We start from the raw sequence: 4,826 nt of genomic DNA, 5'->3' as shown, positions 1-4,826 counted from the left end.
TTTATTTGAATCCATGCTCGGTAATTAGTGCTTTGGTTGGGCATCTAGCTAGAGCTATTTTCAGTGAGTTATCTTGCTTGTGTGTAGTACATCTCAATTACCTCTCGGTTTAATATTCCTCATATTAATTAGAGCTTTGTGAACTTTGAAAAATTCCTAATTATTCCCTATAAATTTTTTCAGAGTATAGATATATACAGTACAGATAGTGTTGATGGACACGCCAAGGCCAACCTATGATCGGGTACCTTTGGGGGACCTTACAAATACAACACATGGAGGTATATAAACTTTTATAGCCTCCCTACATGTTCTATGTTTATATGTTTTCAACTCCTCACCAAACTTTATTGAAGGGAATCATACCCAATCGGGGTTGGTGCCACTAGATGGGGATCGTAATGAGCCAAAGAGGGAGAGGGAGAGAGAACGGTATGCAACAATGTCTGATGAAAATGGGAGTGAAAGAAACAAGAAACCCTGTCAGAGGTATAAGATGAGTAACCAAGAGAATGTTGATCTTGAAAACAATATGGCTGCCCATTCAACAGGTATGATAGTATTGCTGAGTGTCATTTTAATTGTCATACGCGTTATAACTAATAACAATTACTATGTTTAAACTTGCATATGTGCATTCCAATAATGAAACAGATGAAAATAGTGACTGGCTCCATAGGCAGTCAACCTATAGTAATGGCTTACAACAATTATCAGGTTACTTATTCTGCTAATAAAAGTATTTATTGGTACGGCGACCGAAATTATCGTGGCAACATAGTTTGCTTATTGTATGGTTCAATTTTAATTATATGGTTATATTTGTAGATGGTACGGAACCTTTAAGTTGCATTGGTGGCACTGATGACGTAAATGACATTGACAGTGAGGAAGATATTAGTACTATTCATGAAACGAGTATATTTTTGTATCCATTGCGTGATATCCTTGTGAATCGTGCATGTGTTAGATTCCTACCATTGTGCTTAGACGCCGTCCTAGCGTGCGTTGATTAAGATGTCATTCCATGATATATATAGGTTCTGGATATGCACCCAGTCCCATCAACCGGCTTGTCACGTGTCCAAAAGAGCGTAAGCGTGATCGTGATAGAGCACGAAAAGCTACAATGTCTCCTGAACAAAGGGCGCTACTGAATAAGAGATGACGTAAATTGTATGCACAAAAATGCATCAAAAAAGTCTGCAAAGATGCTACAAATGACTCCAAAGGAGACTTCCCAGTCATCAGGTATAGCAGTAATATTGATTTCTTTACAGCAAAAAATTATGTGGTGCCATAGGATACTTATTATATCAATAAAATTTTAGACGGTCCTATCCCTTTAAGCACAAAGGAAACGAGGAATCACCCCCTCCTAGTGATATTGACGACAGTTTAACCGAGACGGATATCAACAATGTTTATGAAATGGGTATGCCTTTATAGAATCGTGGCTTTATTTTTAATTACAAAAGGAGTTTGAACACCATTATAGCTGACACTGTTGTGTAAACTTTATTATCATAGAATTTGAATTAATGTGTGTCCTTCATCGATGAGACGTTGAGATCGTACTTTTTCTTATTACATATAGGTGTTGTAAATGCATCCAATTCCCTCGACAATATTGTCACGTGTCCAAAAGAGCGTAATAAGCGTGAACTAGATAGAGCACGATGGGCTGCACTATCTCCTGAACAAAAGGCGATAATAAACAAGAGGCGGCGTGACTTGTATGCGGCAAAAAAAATGCAGCAAGAAAACTGCAAATGACTCCACAAGAGAAGAAGGAGAAGCGAAAAGAGATGAACAAAAACTACAATATGATGGTGAGAGAATACCGAGCCAATAATTTGCATCCGAACTCAATAGCCATGCAGAGCCCTCACTTTAACCCTCAGCTTATTTTCCCTTCTTCACCTCAATCGCCTAAAATGCCTTCACACGATATGGAAATACATGAATTGACAGGCACGCCTATTAACATCGCGCCGTCTGTAGTTCAAAATCCAAAAGTCCAGACCCCTAAATTGGTTGCGGCACAGACCATACATAGGCATCGAGTGACCACTAGAAGAAGGGCTAGAGGGTTTGCAGATGGAAAGTGCAATGATTCAAACGACCCGACTGAACCGAGGGTGGTTTACAACGGTAATTATATATATTATATATATTGTCGGCACTTTCACATTTACTCTTCTATTCCAAAAACTCGTACCATTTCTTACTACAGATGGTGTCACCTAGGAATCTCTGGTTCCACAACCTAATAATTGCACAGGTACACATACACAACCGTCTATAGTTGACGGTACCTCTTCAATGCCTCCAAATGGTGCACAAGCTCATACGCCAGACTCTATGGTCGAGGATGGTAATTTCTTTATTAAATTTATCCTTTTTTGTATGCCATTATGTTTCTCTCATCATATATGTAGCTATGTTGCACATACTATGATGAGGATGTCATGTTTGAGGAGGACGAAGAAGAGGATGAGGCGTCGGACAAGGTACACCGTGTAATAGTCAAAACATTCTTTCACAAACTTTCTTTCAACGCGTAACACATCAACATTTTGTTAGAAGACGAGGACGAGGGAACCGACTTCAAGCACAATCTTGACATGGATGAGCAAGAGAACAGTGAGCCTAATGTCCCAGATCCATACGACAGGGTATACACTAATGTCCTATTAGAGTCACACATGCTACCGTCGATGCCGAAATGCGAGCACCGCAACGCAAAGAAATTTGAGGGTGAACTGCCCAGATTCTGTTGTCGGGGTGGAAAGGTTCATCTTTCAACTCCTGAGACATCACCAGAGCTCATGAGGTTGTGGTCAAGCTTGGACACTAATGCTAGGCACTTTCATGCAAACATCAGATATTTCAACGACCACTTCTCTTTCACTTCTCTGTACTACCACCTAGATCATATCACCACTAACATGCGAATCTACATTGTTTACATGTTCCGTGCCCATGGCCATATTTACCATAACATATGATCATTTGGTAAAGAGGAGGGTGTCGAAAAGAGACACCTCGAGCTTTATTTTTACGACGATGATCTGTCCCTTGAGCATCGGATGAGCAAGTGCCATGAGCAATGCGCCCAAAAAGACAAAGAAGTTATAGAGTAATTGGTTAGAATCTTTGATGGGAATCCCTACTCTCAACAACTAAGGAGTATGGGACACGTTGAAAACCTCAAGGATTATCAGGTCGAGTTGAACCTTGACCAACGGCTCGACCAGAGAACATATAGCGTGCCGTTGACATCAGAGGTGGCTGTCGTCTGGGTTGAGGGGAGTGAGCATCACGGCCAATTTGAGCATAGTGATCTCCTACAAGGGAAGGATCAATCTATACATGGCATCTGCTCATATAATGCATGCTATGACTCACTATCATACCCAGTGTTCTTTCCAATGGGTGAGCTCGGGTGGCACAATTGTATTCCAAAAGTGGGTGTGACTATGGCTCAAGTTGAGCGAGCTCGAGCAATCCACAAAAAGCATGCTGAGAATGGTGGTGATGATGATGGAGGTAACTTAAACTCTTTTCAATAATGCAATATAAACTCTTTTCTGTTAAATCATGATATTAATTCGAACAATGTCTCCCTATAGAACATGTTGCAAATACATGTGTCTCCATGCATGACTACTACTACTACAAGTTCCAGATGCGGCCAGGGATATTTAATCCAAATACTCTATGGTCGGCGTCTTTTCTAATAGTTTGCCATAGACACCTACATCAAGATTGAGAGCTCGCATTTAGATTAGATGAGGAACAATCAAGATACTTTGAGGGCTGACCTATACCAAGGCCTGGTGGACAGCATGCATTCGGGTGAAGGATCTGCTAAGAATGTCGGAAGGCATACTGTCCTATCTTTGTCATTCATCAGAGGACCCCGTGATATGAGGCGCCGGTACATGGATGCAATGGCTCTAGTGTGAAAGTATGGTAAACCAGATATCTTCCTCACAATGACGTGTAACCCTAACTGGGATGAGATCAAGAATGAACTTTATCAAGGCCAGACACCATAGGACCGCCTAGATCTTGTCACACGAGTCTTCAAAGCAAAGTTAGAGGTGATGAGGAAAATGTTGATGGAGAAAGACATACTTGGGAAGGTGAAGGCCTACATGTATGTAGTGGAGTTCTAGAAGAGGGCCTTGCCGCATGCACACTTCTTGCTAATAATGGAATGGAAGTACAAGCTCACATGTCCTGAGCAATATGACATGATTATCACTACAGAGCTACCAAACAAGAAGAAGTACCTTGAGCTATACAAGATGGTCATGAAGCATATGATGCATGGTCCTTGTGGTACGCTTAATCCATACTGTCCGTGCATAGTGGGCCGTGGGTCATGAAAGAACTGTTACCCGCGCTGTGAGGCAACGTCATAGGGAAAGGATCCATACCCAATCTATCGACGATGCAATGATGGCCATATGCAAAAAGTTCGAGTCCATTACCTAGACAATCAATGGTGTGGTAGAACCGCCTAGAATAGAATGCTTCCAGAGGCACTCGTCTTCCACCAGACACTAAGCGCCCTGAAAACAAGCTACATCGAATGGGTCCATCGAGCACACCCCAAGGGAGAACTCAAATAATCCACGTTTTTCCTCCAGGATCCAATAATGAGAACGAGTTTACAATACTTAATCCATTTCATACAACTAGAGTTCTTAGAAATATATTATTACAGTACCAAGTTCAGAGTGTGGAATTTAAATAGTGGAATTACAACAAACATGTAACAGTAGAATACAAGGATCTGTCTATGCCCACCAGAA

General features: G+C 41.2%; 1 pseudogene; it reads left to right on the top strand.

The window, feature by feature from the left end:
• Positions 1–214: 214 nt before the first annotated feature.
• Positions 215–1,449, top strand: LOC136512340 (uncharacterized; annotated as a pseudogene).
• Positions 1,450–4,826: the final 3,377 nt, after the last annotated feature.

This window comes from Miscanthus floridulus, chromosome 16, assembly GCF_019320115.1.
Source record: "Miscanthus floridulus cultivar M001 chromosome 16, ASM1932011v1, whole genome shotgun sequence".
Taxonomy (NCBI): domain Eukaryota; kingdom Viridiplantae; phylum Streptophyta; class Magnoliopsida; order Poales; family Poaceae; genus Miscanthus; species Miscanthus floridulus.
Note: the sequence above shows the minus strand (reverse complement) of the source record. Positions and strands in the feature narration are given on the sequence as shown.